This window comes from Protopterus annectens, chromosome 6.part0 (genome assembly GCF_019279795.1).
Source record: "Protopterus annectens isolate FY-2018-M chromosome 6.part0, PAN1.0, whole genome shotgun sequence".
Classification (NCBI taxonomy): Eukaryota; Metazoa; Chordata; order Ceratodontiformes; family Protopteridae; genus Protopterus; species Protopterus annectens.
Genome location: NC_056737.1, coordinates 1,669,557,229 through 1,669,576,296, shown reverse-complemented (window position 1 = coordinate 1,669,576,296; position 19,068 = coordinate 1,669,557,229). Strand labels below are relative to the sequence as shown.

The window sequence follows — 19,068 nt, the reverse complement described above, 5'->3', positions numbered from 1 at the left end:
TTCTCCTTTACTTGGGAGATTTGGAAAGAAGACTGGCAGGTCAGTTGTTTGATTAATAGCTAATTCCAAAATAACTTTGGGCAGAAAGGAAGGATTAGTCAGAAGTGATACTCTGTCCTTATGAAAGAGCACGTAAAGGCGTATTATGCACAAGTCTTGAAGTTAGGACATTTCATCTTGCTGAGGTGATGGCTACACCAAGTATAGGGACTTTCAGGACAAAAATTTTATATCACAAGTGGCAACAGGTTCAATAGGAGATAGAGTCAAGGATTGCAGAACTAAAGTCAAACTCCAAGGTTTGATTGGTTCTCTGAAGGGTGGTCTGATGTGTGAGACCACTTTCAAAAAGGTTTTACAGAGGTGATGGGAAATTAAGGACGAGTCTTGGAATCCATTGGGGAAATTTGAGATGGCAGCCAGATATACTCGAATGGTGAAGGTTGACGCTCCTGCATGACAAAGGCTTGAGAAATCATCCAGTATAGCACTAACAAGAGCTGAGCGGGGGTCTAGTTCTTTCTGTCGAGACCAAATAAGGAATCTCTTCCACTAGTTAAGACAGATTTTCCTGGTGGATGGCTTGTGTGAAGCCAGAAGAATGTTGCGTACAGGGAGAAAAGGTTATTCTGCTTGGCAATTATTGGAAGTGGAGAAGCCAAGCTAACAGCTTGAGACTTGATATGTTTGGATGCATCAACCCCTGTGGTGTTGCAGTAATTTCGGAGTTGGATCCAGAATCCATGGTTGATGTACTAGGTGAGGCCAAAGGAAGGGAAAACAAACTTGTCGGGGCCAGTAGGGTGCAATGAGGATTACTCTGCTTCTCATCCGAAGGGCCTTCTTTAGAAATAGTGGGATCAGGGAGAGGGGAGGGAAAGCATAAAGAAGTCCTGTGGGTCAATCGTGTATGAGGCCATCCCTTGGGGACCCCCCCTGCGGGGCAGCAGGGTGATTAGGGCAAAGTAGCTGCTGCATTTGTGGTTCATTGGTGAGGCAAATAGGTCTCAGAAAGGCTGGCCCCAGCAGTCGAATATCTTCGCCACTATGGTTGGATTTTGGGACCACTCGTGAGGCAGGAGAATGCATCTGCTCAGTTCGTCTGCGATCACGTTGGAATTCCCAGGAATGTGCATTGCTATGAGAAATCAGTTGGAAGATATCGCCCATTGCCAAATTTACATGGCATCTCGATGCAACAGGTAGGAGTTGGTTCTCCCTTGTTTGTTGATATACCAGACCACTGACATACTGTCGGACTGGATAGCAATTGTCCCTGAAGGGAGGACAAGATGGAATGCTTGCAACGTTAGAAGCACTGCCCTCAGTTCTAGAACACTGATATGCAGATTGGCCTCCACTGGTGACAAAGTACCTTGGACAGTCTTGTCCCTGGAAGTGCCCCCCCCCACCCGGTCAAGGAAGCGTCCATGGCCACTATGGCTGTGGGCTGGGAGGGGGATTAAGAAAGACACCATAAGCCTTTCTCTGGCTTCATCCACCAAAGTAAATCTTGTTTGCAATGATTCGTTATGCGGATCTAGAAGGACAATGGATGAATCAAAGGGGACCACTGTGCTAGTAGAAACCACTTCAGTAATCTCATGTGTAGTCTTGCCAGCAGAAAGAATAGTTGTGTAAAATCTTACCTAAACCATAGACATCCTTCTCTTCCATGCTGGGGTATTGTTGCTGTGGGATTTCCCACCTCAGGCGACCTGACGTCAGCTCATACACAATAGCTTAAGCTTGCTTGCTGTAGGTGCGTGGGACGTCACACACAGGGCCATAAACCAAGGGACTTAAATGTGACGTCTGCACGCACAGACCTCAGAACTTGAAGGCCAGACAGTTTCAAAGAGAGTACTAAGTGATTGTCAGCCAGAAGCGTCAAGTGTCATATGCTGACTAGTTGCTCTTGAAGGGTAGAGCTTTCTAGAAGTTAAGAGGTAGGTTCATAGTCCAAACTTAATTCAGGGGGAAGGTGGGAGGGATGGAATATGGCAACATGGAAGAGAAGGACATCTATGGTTATGGTAAGATTCTACACAACTATTCTATGTCCTTCTATTCCTATATTGCAGTATTCTTACTGTGGGAGAGTACCACACCTAGTTAGAGGGAAGGGTGGAAGTATAAGTGGAAGATTCCAGAAACCCCTGCAGGACTGCTCTAGCAAAGCCTGCCCTGGCTCTGGAGACGTGATCTAGCTTGTAGTGCCTGGTGAAGGTGTGAATAGTGGACCAGGTGGCAGCTTCCACAATGGAAGCCGTTTCCAGCCCTTTGAGGAAGGCTTTGTAAGCAGCCATGCCTCTGGTGGAATGAGCTCTCACCCCATGGGGTAAGTGTTTGCCATGGTGCGAGTAGCAGAAGGAAATGGATTTCCGGAACCTATCTGAAATAGTTTGCTTGAAAACTGCCTTGCCCATAGCCCTAGGGTGGAAGGAGACAAATAGTTGGTCAGATTTTCTGAAGGACTTAGTTTTGTCTAGGCGGAATCTCAGTTTGTGTACATCCAGGGAATGGAGAATCCTCTCACTATCGTTAGTTGGAGAGGAGAAGGTAGGCAGGTGCATAGACTGATTTAAGGTCAGTTCCTTAACCACTTTAGGCATGAATAAAGGGTTAGTGCATAAGGTCACCCTGTCCTTGTGGAAGATAGTGTAGGGGGGCAGGCCATGAGAGCCTGCAACTCTGACACTCCCCTAGCAGAAGTGATGGCCACCAACAGTACTGTCTTCCATGTACACAACTGTACAGTAGCATTGCTAGCCTGCTCAAAGGGGGCAAGTATTAGTTTTTCCAGGACAAAGTTTAGGTCGCAGGGTGGTGGGATGGGTTTTCTAGGTGGTCTGATGTGTAAGGCCCTCTCAGGAAAAGTTTAACATCTAGCCTGGATAGTAAAGGGAGATCTAGAGGCAGCCAGGCAGAAATGGCTGAAAGGTGCACTTTCACTGAGGAGTAAGAAAGGCCATCCTTACTTAATGAGCTCACACACACATGCAAGGACTAGGGAAGGGTCTGCTTGGCTTGGGTCCCTGTCCTTATGTAGACACCATTTGGAGAATCTCTCCCATTTTGTTGCAGGTTTCCTGGCCTCCCTCAGGACTGTAAGCATGTCCTCTGAGTAGTGGTGTCTAAAAGGGATTAGACGTTTATCACCCAGAGTGTTAGTGCTCACATCTGTAGGTGAGGATGGATTAGGGTTCCCCTTTTGTTGTGTGAGAAGGTCCACCCTGTGGGGTAACTTGTGGTGATTGCCCAGTTTTGCCTTGGCCAGTAGGGGGTCACCAGCAAAATTTTGTGTTTGTCCTTCCTGATTTTCAGTAGGACTTTTTGGATTAGAGGGAAGTGGGGAAGCATAAAGAAAGAGTCCCTTCCAAGGAATGTTGAAGGCATCTACTCTCCAGGCTAGTGGGGCGTGATCCTTGGTGCAGAAATTGCGCAACTGTCTGTTCTGGGGGGGGTAAACAGATCCACTTGAGAAGTGCCCCACTGGTGGACAATGTCTAGAAAGGTGTCCCTGTTCAACATCCACTTGTGCTGTACAGATGATGGTCTGCTGAGATCATCTGCCTGTTTGTTGTCCTGAAAGGGGATGTATGAGGCCTGCAGAGGACAAGTTGTGCCTGGAGGCGAGATCCCAAATTTGTAGAGTTATTCTGCAAGGAGGTAGGCTTTGGTCCCTCCTTGTTTGTTGAGGCACCACATTGAATATTAGAAGGGAGGCCTGGGTGGAGGGTAGGAAGAAAAACCTCCAGGGCTAGGAGAACTGCAGTCATCTCCCTGACACTGATACGTTTCTTTTGAAGGGCAGGATTCCAGGTTTCCTGAACCCTGAAACCCTTGCAGGTGTCTCCCCACCCTAGGTCTGATGCATCTGTGTGCATGAACTGTGTTGGGGAGGGCATTTGGAGTGGTAATCCTGGGCTGTGACGGACTTGTAGAATCCACCACCTTAGTTCTAATTTGAGGCAGGGCAGAAAAGGAATTTGCTTCTCCAGAGAGTGTAGGTGTTGTGATCACACGTTCTTGAGGTACTACTGGAACTTCCTCATGTGCATTCTTGCCAAGGGAAGCCTAGGAATGGTGGCTGCCATAAGCCCCAGGAGTTGCAGAAATTGTCTTGCAGAAATCTGGGGTTCCAGTAAAAGGTTTTGAAAGTGAGTGGAGAGGCAGTGAACCTTTTCCTGGGGAAGAAAGACCTGCATCAGATCTGTCCTGATTCTGCAGCCCAGAAAGATTTTGTCTTGCTGAGGGAGCAAGGAAAATTTGTTTATGTTGAGGGTGAAGCCCACGTTTTGAAGAAAGGTAGTGGCGAACCTGAGGTGGTCTTTAAGAAGGGCTTCTGTCTCTGCTAGAAGGAGAATGTCACCTAGGCAGGGATAGAGTTGGATACCCTGGGTCCTGCAGTAAAGCAATGGCTGGGACTAGGCATTTTGTGAATACTCTGGGTGCAGTAGACAAGTCAAAGGGCAAGCCTGTAAACTGAAAAGGATGGCAAGGTCCAGAAAACATACACATTTTCTGTTGGAGTGCTTTATGGGGATATGGAGGTAAGCCTTTAGATCCAATGTGGCCATGAAGGCTTGGGCTGGGAGAAGGGCTGTAAGGGAAAGCATTCTGAATGATGGAACGTTTAGGAACTGGTTCAGGAAGGACAGATTCAGTATAGGTCTCTAAGGGCCATCCTTTTTGGGGACCAAAAAGAGTTGAGTAAAACCCTTTTCCTTCTTGACCTGAAGGAACAGGTTTCTATTGTTCCTAGTTTTTGAAGGTCTTGAAGAATTTGTGGCAGGAGGTGTATTTGATGTTTTTGGGGGAAAGGGAATAGGCCTTGAGATGGGCTTTTCTCTCCAAGAAAGGAAGTATCCATTTTGAATGACAGTCCGTACCCACTGGTCTGAAGTGATGGTTTTCCAAAATGGTAAACAGTGGGTTAGGCAGGCTGACAAAGGCAAATGGGCAAGGCAGTCAGGCATTGTTGGGTGCATTTCTATCCTGAAATGGCGGTCTAGGAGTTGGTTGAGATGTAACAGGTCTGGAGTAGGTTTGCCTTCTGGTTCCTCTCCTGTGCCTGGGGGAGGACAGGGTGCCAGAGGAAGGTGTTCTCCTAACAAATTAAGTTTTAGCAGGGTAGTTCCTGTAATACTTGGGAATAGGGAAAACAAACACATGTTTGATGTCCTGTAGTTACTGGCTTTTCTCCTGCAGGTTTTTAAAAAGTTCTGCAGATTGTTTTTCAAACAAAAGGTTATGGTCTAATGGGGGTCCATAATTTTAGTTTTGAAGTCTTCAGGAAGATGTTGTAGGCAAAGCCAAGAATATTTGCAGACTGTAGAAGCTGCTGACCAAGTAGAGGCCTCTGCTGTGTCATAACTGCACCTAATGGAATTTCTGGCTACCTGTGAAGCCAGAGACAGTTTAGATGTTATGTCCGATTTGGTAGGGCAGTCAGGTATGGCAGCCAGGAAATTGGTTACTTGTGAGACAAGGTCCAGGGCATATTTTACCATGTGTGTCTGGTAATTAATAGCACGGAGGGCCAGGGAAGAAGACATGTACACTTTTTCCCAATCCTGTCCATGCTTTTGCCGTCTTTATCAGTAGGCAAAAGAGATGCAGAAGGAATATGTCAGGATTGCTTGTCTGGGGAGACAGCAATAACTGCAGGGTCTGCCGGGGGGGGGGGGGGGGTTACTAAAAAGTTTTGCTCATCAGGTACCTTATAAAACCTGCCTGGTCTTTCAGGAGCAGGTGGTTGAGAGTCAGGATTTTTGGATGCAGAGGTAAAAGCATCCAGATAGGCAGGTAAGACAGGTGGGATAGCGGACTGGGAGGGTGACTCCACTTGAAGGAGATCAAAATAACTCCGCTGGGTGTCAGTTATCTGGGTAGTGTCCCATTTAAAGTACTCTTTCATCTTCGTTATAGTTTCACCAAAGGTAATGTCCTCTGGTGTGGAGTCCCCTTCAATGGACTCCTCATTATCTGGGGAATAGTATTCTAAGAGAGGCAATCTGGGATGTATAAAAAATGGACTCTTCAGAAGAAGAGTAGTAAGGTTCGAGTCCCTCCTCTCCTTCTTGGGTAGTCTGCAAGGGGAGAGAAATGGCAGAGGCAGGCCGAGGGCTGAACACAGTGGAGGGAGAAGAGCCTGTGGGCCATAAAGACTTGCATCAGAGAGTTAGCGAATGATTGCCAATCTGGAACTCCTTCAGTGGTAAGAGTCAAATGCTTAGTTTTTTTTTTTTGTTTTCGCTTAGTACGTGTCGGTCTGGGAGAAGGCCTAGACTCAGAAGCCTGAGTCTCAGGAACTGGCGTCTCCGAAGTTCGTCCGACTGATTCTGGTTCTCCCTCGACCTCAGTAGGCACTCACGTCTGGGCTATCTCCATGGACGTGAAGGCCATTACTTCTGAAGTGGCTTCCTCGGTGGGAGCCGAAGTAGTCGGACGTGTCAGATGTCCCTCAACTCCTAAATCGGAAGCTGGCGGGACGTCCAATGGCAGAGAGGCATCAGAAGTAGGCCTGGAAACTTTGGCTTTTTTTCTGCGGTGGTTCAGTTGGAGTGGCCGATTCAGGATCCATCCTAAGTGCAAGCTTTTTGAGACTCTGGTTCTCCAAATACAAGTTTAGTGCAGCCAGACGGCTGCGGAGGGTCTTCGGTACAAAAGACTGGCAAATAGAACAACCAGTATGATTGTGTTCCTTCCCAACACAAAAAAGTACAGTTGTGTACACTTACCATAAATGTAGATGTTCGAGTGTATTCACTGTTGCAGTCATTACATTTGGGTAATCTGCTGGCAGGTTGTCCTCAGTCGGCCTGATTAACAAAGTTTTGGGTCCTGCGTTGATTGCTGTCCCTTCTTCCATGACGTCAGGTCGTCAAGGGTATAAAACATGCAGCTGACGCCATTACATCAGTTTTTCTTGCCCCAGATGTCAGGTGCCCCCCAAATGGGGAGCAAATAAAATTAAAAGCACAAAAAATATACCTCCAATCCCAAAAGCAAATACACCAAACAGGCTTTTAAGCATAGTGAAAGAAAGTAGAGGTATAGCCAAAGAATAATAGGGGGCTGGAGTAGGGTAACCAGGACTCCAACAGTGAATACACTCGAACATCTACATTTATGGTAAGTGTACACAACTGTACTATGTTCTTTGTGTTTCACTGTTGCAGCCATTACATTTGGGTAGATTCCCAAAGCAATGGTTGGGTGGAGGGAATTATACAGCATTAGGACCAGCTATAAGGCCCTGCAGGACAGCAGTGGCAAAGCCAGCTCTGGATTTAGAGAAAGGTGTAAATGGTAATGGTTGGTCAACATATGAACTGAGCCTCCAGGTAGCAGCTTCTAGAATGTCCCTGGTAGGAACACCTATGAGAAAGGCTGAAGAACTATATGCAGCCCTTGTGGAATGGGATATGATCCCCTGGGGGATAGTTTTTCCATGGTGCATATGGCAGAAACAAATACAATGGCTTATCCATTTGGAAATGGTTTGCTTTGAAATACCCTTTCCCTCTGCCCCTGCAGCAAATGCCACCAGCAGTTAAGCAGAACAAAATCTCAAAGAAAATCTGAAGTAAAATCTAAATTGTCTGCGTACATCCAATGAATGCAGAATCCGCTCCCCCTTGTTCTGTGGACTGTGAAAGAAAGTTGGCAAATGAATGGTCTGATTAAGAGCCACACTGGATACCACCTTAGGCATGAAGGATGGATTGGTCCTGAGAGATACCCTGTCCACATGAAAAATGATGAAAGGCCCCACTGCCATAAGAGCCTGTAATTCTAAAATCCTTCTAGCTGAAGTGACTGCTGAAAGGAAAGCTGTTTTCCAGGTGAGAAATTTTAAGTCTGCAGTAGCAGCTGGCTCGAAAGGAGGGAGAGTGAGCTTTTCCAATACAAAATTGAGTTCCCAGGCAGGGGTTGGAGCTCTCCTGGGTGGTCTTAAGTTTTTGGCCCCTCTGAGATGCTGCTTTTGCAGGGGATGAGATAAGAGGGAGGGGGTTCTGTGTTATAATGAGCTGAAATAGCTGAGGCATGGATTTTTATGGAAGAAAAAGACAGGCCCATGTGAAGCATCTCAGTTAAGTATTGTAAAATCTGGGCACTGCTGTGCTTATCCTTTGAGACTGATTCCAGGCACAGAATCTTTTCCATTTGTCAGCATAAGATTTTCTAGTACTAGGCCTTCTCGCCTCCAAAATGACATCCATCAAAGGTTTGCTGAGAGATGCTAAGGGTGAATTTAGGTGATTAGCCACGCTGCAAGATTCAAAGTTTGGAGCTGAGTGTGCAGAATTTGGTTGTTCTGCTGAGACAGTAAGTAAGGTGTCTGAGGCAGGTGCCACGGTGGAAGGTTTGACACACTGCGCAGGAGTGGATACCAGTGTTGGCGGGGCCAGTCTGGAGCAATCAAAATCATTCTTGGTTTGTCCTGTTTGACTTTTAGTAGAACTTTGGAGAGCACAGGCAGAGAGGGAAAGACATATTTATTTATTTTTATTTTACATTTGTTGACTGGGCTAGTCTAGCTGGATACATGTCCCTTTTCAGTAGAGGCCCAAGGAGATCAGCTCCAAGCAAAGTAAAATTACAGAAAACAATAGTTAAAAAATACAACACTTCAAAAAAATTACAATACTTAAAAACTACAATACTTAAAAAATTTCTAAATTGCTACACATAGGAGAATTAACAATATTTGGAAAGAAAAAAAAATAAAAACAGACCGATAGGTTTTTCCTGCTGAAGGATAGAGCATCCACTTTCCAGGCTTTTTCCTGATGAGTTCTTGTGCAAAATTTGTCCAACTGATAGTTCTGGGGTGAGGCAAAAAGATCTATGTCTGGGCTCTCCCATTTGCATTTCAACATGTTGAAAATTCGTGGTTCCAGTTTCCATTTGTGTGGTTCCATAAGATTTCTGCTTAGTTCATCTGCCAGAGTATTCAGCTTTCCTGGCGGGAATTGAGCTTGTAGTTGTACCTGATAGGTCAAGGCCATGTTCCACAATGTCATGGCTAGTCTGTAAAGGGGGTAGGAGTGTGTACCACATAACCGTGGTGTCTGTCTTTATCATTAATTGTCCTGGAAGACGGTAGTCCTTGAAGGCGGTCAGTGCATTCTGTACAGCTAGCATTTCTTTTTGATTGATATGAAGGTGCATTTGATTTGGGCTCCATTTGCCCTGAATGCACTTCCCTGCCAGATGTGCCTCCCAAGCATAGTTTGATGAGTCTGTAGTTAGGGTTTAGGTGGCAGGGGGTGGTGTGAATGGCAGTCCCTTATTTTGGTGGCAGGCCTCTGCCCACCATAGGAACTCTAGTTGCAGGCAAGGTATAAGTATCATTGCTTCCAGGCTGTGACAATGCTGACTCCATAGACTTTTTAAGTACCACTGAAGTTTCCCCATATGCAGTCTTGCATATGGAATTAGAAGAATGCAGGAGGCCATGAACCCCAAAGCTTGCAGTATTTGCCTTGCAGAAAGCAGGGTTTTTGTGGCCACCTGTTTGAATTAAGTCACCAAATGAATTTGCTTCTCTGGCCTAAGGAAAACCATCTGGGCAGTTGTATTCAAGCTTGCACCCAGGAGTGTAATTTGAGAGGGTACCCAGTTGTGATTTCTTTTCGTTTATAGTGTACCCTAGACAAGTTAGAACCCTTTTTACAAACGCCAGATGGTTTAGAAGAGTGTGTCCTTGTTTTCTGCCTGAATTAGACAATCGTCCAGGTATTATATTTGAATATTCCTTTGCCTGCAAAATGCAATTACTGGAGCCAGGCACTTTGCAAAGACCCTGGGCGCAGTAGGTAAGCAAAAGGGCAGTGCAGAGAACTGGTAATGCAAGTAGCCTGCGTTGAAGTGGAGGTATCTTCTGCAAGATTCCCTGATTGGGATATGCAGGTAAGCCTCTTTTAAATCTAGAGTCATTAACCAGGCATCTTTGCCTAGCATAGGAAGTAACTGGTGAAGAGTCACCATCTTGAATTTTGGAATGTCCAGAAAGGTGTTTAGAGTAGATAAGTCCAGGATTGGACGCCATGATTTGCCTTTTTTTATGGGTACCAGGAAAAGTCTTGAATAGAAACCTTGTCCCTTTACCTCTTCTGGTACTGGTTGAATAGCCCCCTATGCTCACGAGGGAAAGTACTTGTTTCTGGGCCTCTGCCCACTGATTTAGGGGCAGGTCTGGCCATCCGTTTGGAATTGGCAATGTGTGGAAATGAAATCTGTATCCCTGGGATACTATATTTAAAACCCATTTGTCCTGGGTTATAAGTTTCCAGTTTCTTGCATGAAGAGCCAGTTTTCCCCTAAACGGGCGGCTAAAAGTTAAGTACTTGGTAAGTGTAAAGGGAAGTCATTGAGACTGCTTACCATAGGGAGGTGTCTTGTTGTTTCCAGATTTGGAAGAGGAGGTACCCTCATTGTTTTGTTCTGAAAAGTCCCTTGTAACTGAAACCTGGAGCCTTTGGAATGTCTGGGTTTGACTTGAGTGGCTCTCGAAGGAACTGGAAAGGACCAGTTCTTAGTAGGCCAGTGCCTACTAAATCTTGGAGGTTGCACTTGTAAGAAATCTTTCACAGTTTGCATAGATTTAGCTTTATCTTCCATCTTTTTTAAAACTTCTTCAGCCTTATTACCAAAGAGACGGTCCTGTTGTAAAGGAGCATCCAACAATTTTGCTTTAACACGATCAGGCAGAATTTGCTCTTTGAGCCAAGCATGCCTTCTTAGCACAGACCCATTTACAGCAGCCCTGCAAAAGGCCTACAAAGAAACAAAACCACATTGCAAAGTATGTTTTCCAACTTGTTCAGCTGAATGCAATAAATCTTGTAAATCTTTGTTTTCCACACAGTCAGAAATTATCATTTTCTGTTTAAGCAGTCCCATGATATGCTGTTGATATTTTAGCATATGAAATTGACAGTTTAAAGCCCTGATTGCCAAGGTTGCAGAAGTGTAAACCTTTTTACCCCATCTATCCAGCGCCCTGGAATCTCTATCAAAAGGGGTAGGATTTTTAGCTGTAGAAGCCTTAATGCCCTTGGGACCCTGAGAAATGGTTTCAGGATCTGCAGCAGGATTTTTGAAAAGGAATTTGTGGGAGTCAGGAACCCTGTAGTATCTTGTCTGGCTTACAAGGAGCTGGAGGCAGAGAATCAAGAGCCGTACTAGATTCTGAAAAAAACATCAACAATGTCTAGAAAAGGAGGTATAGCCAAAGGCCTATGCTGAGGAAGAAGAAGAAAATCCCCAAGTCTCTTTTTAGATTCAGAGAAATCCTGACTTTCCCAGTGGAAATGTTCCCTTAAGGTATGTAAAGTTTCCCCAAAAGAATAATCCTCAGGGGGAGAAGCAGAAGGAATGGAATCTTCTGCATCAGAGTACTCATAAGTAGGTATAGACAATTCCTGTTCATTAGAAGAGTCAGAAGAAATAGAATCCTGTTCAGAAGATTCATAATCAATGTCTTGCCTAGGCCTCTTAGAAGGGGAGGGGGTGTTGGCTACCCCTGATCATAGTAATTAAATCTTCAGCCATTTTGATCATTTGTTTTTTAGGCATAGGGGCCTGCACATGTGGCCCAGGTGTCGGTTTTTTAGGTATAGGTCGACATTTTGGCCTTAGTTTTGAAGATGGCGTCAGTCTAATATACAAATCTGTAGGCCTGAAAACACCCTCAGAAGCCGGTGCCTGCACAGCGGCTCCGGACCCATCCAAGGTAGAGACACCCACGGGTTCCATAATTGAAGCATCTTGCGGCATACCAGACTCTGAATGGGTCTCAGTAGAGGCCTGCGAATCAGAAGTAGCAGGCATCAAGGGCTGCGAAAGTGCCTCACTGGGTACTGGTGACCTGGCGACTGGCTTAGGAGAAGCGTTGTCAGCAGTTTTGGACCTCAATGGCCTGTCTGTCTTTTTCTTTGCGTTTTTTTAGGTATTCTGGTAGTCGGATTGCTAACCGACATTTCTGGATAATTAAAATGTGAGCCAAAATATTTAGAAGCAAAAATGTACCGACATTTGATAGTGCGTTGATTAAATAAAGCACAAAACCGACAGCAAGGTACGTTATGGTCAGGGCCTCGGCAAGGAATACAGTACAAATGAAAATACTTATGAGGTATTTGCTTCCCACAAGTAATGCAATTAACTTTTACTGACATCGGTAAGGAGCAAGAAAAAGTTTACCCAATGGGGTACTTAGCTTTTTAGTTGAAGACTTCGGATCTGAAACTCGAAAACGAAAATTTCAGGAGTCAGCCGACTGGCACTTGCAAACTGCTTCTGCTTCGGGCACCACGCGGCAAGAAAGACTGATGTAATGGCGTCGGCTGCATGTTTTATACCCCTGGCGACCTGACATCATGGAAGAAGGGACAGCAACCGACACAGGATCCAGAACTTTGTTAATCAGGCCAACTGAGGGCAACCTGCCAGCAGATTACCCAAATGTAATGACTGCAACAGTGAAACATGAAGAACACATGCAACTGTCGTGCATATCTGTACATGGTATCAGACGCCCGCAACGGCATTTTCCCTTCTTAGCGGACATCGGCTAATGCTAAACACAGCTAACCAAGCTCAAGCAAAAAGAACAGAAAGGTTTCCCCAATGGGGTACTTAGCTTTTAGAAGTCTTTGAGAGTAGAAGCGAAGTGAACAATGTGACATCATCTGCGGCTGAAAAGTTCTGAGGTCTATCATGCAGACGTCACATTTAAGGTCCCTGGTTTATGGCCCTACGTATGACGTTCCCTACATCTACAGCAATCAGGCTTAAGCTTTTATATAGGAGTCGAAGTCGGGTCGCCTGAGGCGGGAAATCCCACAGTAAGAATATTGCAACATAGGAATAGAAGAACATCTATTGTTATTGATGCTGCCACTGACCTGAGTGGCTGGAGGACTGCCCGAGCTGAAAGTTTGCTTCAAGAGAGTATCGCCCGGAGTTGGGATGTCAGTCTTTCCAGTCTGTGAGAATGGAGGGAGACTAGGCAATACTGAGCATCGAAAGTTGTCCCTATGAATTTCAAAGTCTGAGAAAGAATTAACTTGCATTTCTCCTCATTTATGGAGATCCCCAAGGAATTTTCTAGGTTTAGGGTATAATGTAGGGTGCAACCATTAGACACTTGGTGGAGGTGGTAAGGAGCCAATCATCTAGATATGGAAAACACCCGGAATCCTTATAGTCTCAAATGAGCCGTTACCACTGCCATGCATTTGAACACACTGAGGGCTGTAGAGAGACCAAAGGGCAGCACTCAAAACCGTTAGTGACTGGCTCCCAGCCGGAAGCGGAGGAATCTTCGGGAGCATTTGTCGATTTTTATGTGGTAAGCGCATCCTGAAGATCTATTGTGTAAATCCAACAGTCTTTCTCCAGGAAGGGTAGGATAGACTGAACCGTGACCATCCAGAATTTTGTTTAAACGACAAATTTGTTTAGGATGCTGAGGTCCAAGATTGGCCTCCAGTCCACTGTCTTTTTTGGTACTAAAAAGAACCCGGAGTAAAAATCTGGATCCTATTTGGTCTGGTGGGACTGCTTGGATGCCATTTTTGGAGCAGCTTTTGTATTGCTGCTGCTTCCCTTTGACTGGGTGGAACGCTGGGAATGTGCCTTAGTGGCCTTGGGTAAATATTAAAGGGCATGTGGTAACATCTGGCAATTATCTTCTGCACCCAAGAATCTGTGGTTATTGTTCGCCAGGCAAAGTGGTGCAGAGAGAAACGTCCCTAGACTGCTTCCAGAGGTAAGCAATTGGGCTGCTCTTTAGGAGTGCTGGTAGGGCTGTCCAGAGAAAGAATCTCTGGACCCCTGATTATGTGGACCCCCTCTGCCTTTGTAGAGGCACCTTCCAGATGAGTTTCCTTCTCTGCCCTGGGGGGTAAAACTCACCACATGTGTTACAGAAAGGACCCTGGGACTTCTTGTGTCACATCTTTCCACTCCTCTGAATCCTAGACTAGGATCGCTGGGAGGGTGAAAAAATGTACACCCACGGCAGACAGGGTCTTGCCATCCTTTTCACACCTGGATAACATGTCTTTCACTTTTGGGCCAAAGAGAAGACGCTTCCACTGGAGTGTTGAAAAAGGAAGACTTAAAAGGGTCCGCAAAATCACAAAGGCACATTCAGGCATGACAACACCCAAACCCGCTGTTCTAACCACCCCTTCGGAAGTGTGAGAGAGATCAACAACATGGACAAGTGAGATATAGATTTCCAGGGTTGCAAGCTGTGAGGCAACTTTGTCACATACCTCGTCAGAGACTGCTCCTGCTAAGGTTCCCGAGAGTTCCGAAACTAGATCTCTCTGGAGCCTGGTAAAGTGTGCCAAGTAATTCAAAGACCGAATGGCAATGTTGACGAGGCAAACACTTGCTTCCCTGACCTGTCCATCACCCAAGACTCCCTGTTTTGGGTATGGACAGTATGGCTCTCCTCAGCGATCTCTTTCTTAGTGGCTGCCGCCACCACCTTAGCATCTACCGGCAGGCCTTTGGACCACTGTGGACTTTCTTCCGGCAGGGACTTCAAGAATACAGACTCCTCAGAGGAGGGGTTGATGGGCTCCCCGCTGGTTTAAAATTTCCAGTACATCTCTGAAGAAGACATCCTCAGGGGGTGACCGTGGGGACCCCTCCCCTTCATCGTAGTCCATATATTCATGATGGAATCTTCGGGGGAGCCCACGTGCTTCCTCTTGCATGACCTCTTACGCTGTTACCTCCTCAGCAGGGACATCCGAAGAGGACTCTGAAAAGAGGGTGCCCTGCGGTAGGGTATCTTGAGGCTTCTTACGCTAGATGTCCCGATGTGGTGGACTGTGTTAGCTGTGGTCCAGAGGGGGGTATATATGGTACTCAGATGCTGAGGGAACCATTTGTGTGCCTGCGGAGGCAAGGGCCCTCTCCATCACATGGAAAGCTGGCCCGCCCGAAGAGGGATGGGAGAGCCAAGAACAGAGAAGGACAACCTCGAGACCAGAGTCGCACCCTGCTCCAACAAGCCCATTCTCAGGAATGGAGCCCCAAGCGGACTTGGTGCTGCCAAGACGACCTGGACAGCACCGTACTAGGGGTCATGGTGCAGACAGCCTAGTCACAAATCCCCAGGATGGCTTGGCTCAGAATGAGTCGATGGCCAAAGGGTTGGCTCCACAGTCACAGTGAGGTCTACCAGTGGAACCAAAGAAGCTGGAACCAGGATAAGCATTGGTGTCAGGGGCTTCGATACCTGCAAGGAAGTCAAAGGAGTATATGTTGGAGTCTGTGGAGAAAAACCTTCGGCTACAAGGGGAGGGAGCATTTGGAAGGGGTTGTGATTCCTCTGGCTGCCAGAAGCTGATCGACAAGTCTCACCACGTCAAATTCCGAGAGGCTCCTGGAGAAGTGGGTTGATATCCCCAATGAAGAGTCAAGGCATTCCCAAGAAGGGGCTGCATTGTTGCCCAAAAAAGGGATCTGTTGTGGGGGAATATCTGGTCCGAGGGACTGTTTCTCCTTTCGATACCATGGTCTCGAGACCAGTGAGATATATAGGGAAGGGGGAAAGGGACTGGAGTTGGGAGTACTATTTTTAGTGCCAAAAGGGAGATTGGAGCTGAGGCAGTAACTAAAGACATGGATGGTACAGTGGTCATTAATCGGTACTATGGCTGGTGCTTGAGACAATATTGCCGAGAATGGTACCGAGCTGGACAGATAAGGTCCTGGAACCGAGGACGGCATCATGGAAGGGGGTTGAGGTCCTGGTGCCGAGATTGTTGGTGCCAATTTCGGAAGTTTTGCCTTTGGTTCCGAAGATTGAGTCAGTGCCATGAGGGGAAGAAGGAACAGAATGGCTCCTTCGTTTATGTTCCTTCTTAGGAGGGGGTGAACCCTCTGACCCAGAAATAGCCTCCAAAAAAGGAGTTTTTAGAAGACTCTTGAGGATTAACTTATTTTTCCTCTCATTTAAAGTGCAGGCACTAAATCCTTTACAAATTACACAAATGTGGAACACCCAGGCAGTAAATGCAAGAGAGATGGGTGTCAAGAGTTTGGTATTTTACGACCACACTGATCGCATTGTTTGCATCCTGTTGTTCCCTTCTTTTCAGACAAAGTGGAAGAGAACTATCCAATAGTAGAATAGCAGTAACACACGCACACTATCGGAAAACAGAAAAATCTATAAAAGGACTTTTTTTTTTTTTTTTTACGTGATAGAAATCTGGACAGATAGAAGGGCATACCAGAAAGAAAGAGAAATAGAAGAAAAAGGGGAAGGGAACACCAACAATGGTATCAGGAATTACCTCAGAGGGTAGGAAAAATAAAGGGAGGAAAGGCCTGTACCAGCGATGGTACTAAGAGTACCAAAAATTGCTAAGAAAACAGGGAAAGAGGCACTCGAACAGGTGTAGAAACTCTAGTGACTAATACTGAAAAGAAATTATTATAGAATGAAGAGGAAAAAAATGTAAAAAAGGGTTTTAATAATAAAAATTCAAAATCACTTTGCTGAGTTGGGCTTGACAATTCTTGATATTGAAGAGGCAAACGAGATCTAAAGTAACAGGGAGGGGCACTGTGGGTAAGCTTAGCTCAAGAGTTTTTTTTGGCTGGCACGAGCTTGTTATACGGCCAACTCAGTTCCGAGGATGGAACAGACACCCATCAGTAAGGAATGAATGAAGATTAACAACATGAGATCTATTGTTCTACGAATTATTTGCTTCCTTAAACCCCAATTAAATCTGTCATCCCAACAGTTATTTCAAAGGACACAGTCATCTACTATTCCTTATTTTTTTGTCTTTTCCACGTCTACATTTATAAACTGGATAAACTAAATACAGGCTCATTAAGCAATGGTGCAATCATCAAAGAAGGGGAACTCTAAACAGATCCTATAATTTTTAAAAAAGATGTTTTAAAAGTAGATTACAGATGACAAAAGTTACGGTAAATATCAGTGAAGTATGTAGCTCCACAGTATTTTTCACTGAATCAGTATCGACAATGTCAATGAAGCAGTCATAACACTAGGTATTAACAGGGAAAACTTCCCCCTTCCCTAAGGGCTCAGACACAGTGATGAAAGCAATCAATGTGGCAAGTCAGATTAAGCAGTTACAAACTATAAAAAAAATATATGACAACAAGCAACACACAAGTAACTTAAGTACAGGTTTGTGAACCAACTCACCACAAATAGTAAGAATATATTTAAATTGTCAGATCTGGATTAACAGGTCCATCTTTATTAACATAACTATAACCTGGCAGGCCTTTAGGCAGTTCAGCATCTGAAACTTATTCAGGCTACTTACTAGCCCTTCCCATTTTTACTCACAATAATCTGCAAATTAGCTTTCCCTCCAGATGTGTTTTACCATACTAAATTGGATCAGAAATGAGAAAACAGTCATTTAGAATTTTACAGACCATGTGAGACAGGAAGGTTGGAGGACAGGCATGCTGATTAGGATGGGCCTGCTTACCCAAACTTCATACATGACAAGATCACTTTATATAAGGTAGAGAGAGATCTACACTCTTCAACAACAGTAGAGAGTCCTTGGGTGGGTGGCCACCTTTATGAAACATACTGCTAATAACTGTAGCTCTTAAGGAAAACTGAAATCTACAGATGACATGCACTATGCTGTGGCTTTCAAAAGTACTGATTAAACAGTCCATGTAGCCAGCCGATGCACACATCATCCAAGGATGCACTTTTAAAAAATGCTTGTGTGACAGCCATAACCCTTACTGAGTTACCTGTAGGCACAGAAGGTAAAGGGGTTTACTGGGCTTCTTGTACCTACTTTTAGTGTAATCGATCATCTGGATAAAGTTTTTTTTTTTTTTTTTTTTTGAGAGAAGGCAAAGATTTACTGCACTTTTTATATATGAAAGTTATGCACTTACCATAATGCTGGACGCATCTTATTTTCATCCAGTTCAACCTTTGGTTGCCAGATCCAACTGGATCTGACCTCAGCACCTTTTCTGAAGCTTCAGATCCAGGGCTTTGACTCATCACCTATCCACAATTCCCTCCACTCCACCTTAGTACTCCATATGGAGTTAGACAGCTATATTAGCTAACTTTCTATATACATATAATCATGATAATATAGAATCCAAATGATCCAAGAGAAAAGAAAACTACAGTCAAGAGAGCTGTAAAAAGACAGGGTCTGAGGTGAGGTCTACCCAGTCAACTAGAGCTTTCAATGATAATACTGGAAAGGAGAAGGGAAGGCTGTTGAACCAGATGAAAATAAGACAACACAGATCTACCATTAGGGTAAGTGCATAACGTTCATATCTAAAGTTATCTACTTTTATCCACTTCAACCTTTGGGACAGATTCCCAAGCTGCCAAACAACTGAGTGGTATTAAGGAAGGACATTCTTGAGGATGGTGGAACTGAAGGAAGAACATACTCTAGATTGCACATCCAATTTGTAATGAGACACAAAGGTGTGAACCATAGACTAATTTGCTGCTGCACAAATGCCATCAAATAGCATCCTATTCATAAAGGGTGCAGAGGTAGCTACCACCCTTGTAGAATGAACTTTGGGTTTTGCACAAAGATGGACCTCTTTTAGAGTAGACAATGGAAATATGCTCTGACAGCCATCTTGAAATTGCAACTTTGGAGATGCCCTTAAACCAGTTTAGCCTTAAAGAAAATATTTTGTTCTATGAAAACAGAAGCTGAGTTGGCAATGAACACCTAGCATATGCAATATATACTTCCTTTTGTTTGAATATCTTGGGAAGAAAACTAGTAGGTCAAAAAATTGATTTAGATGTCTCTCCTTTGTTTGAATATATTAATGAATAAAATGCAAAAATATATCCTTATTCGAGATGTACCTTCTCAAGCTTTCCTTGCTTGTATCGATTGGATACTATAAAATTACAAAATATTCTGAACTGAACCAAAAAAATGTTCCAAATTAGCTAAAAAAGCAACAAGTATACTCCATAAGAACTAATCCTTCAACAATTAAATTATGTGCTCA

The 19,068-nt window shown here is 44.8% G+C and overlaps 1 protein-coding gene across 2 annotated transcripts in view; it reads right to left on the bottom strand.

Moving 5' to 3' along the window:
* FBXO11 (F-box protein 11) overlaps positions 1–19,068 on the bottom strand; it is a 2,134,039-nt gene that overhangs the window by 198,309 nt on the left and 1,916,662 nt on the right. The window lies entirely within an intron of this gene.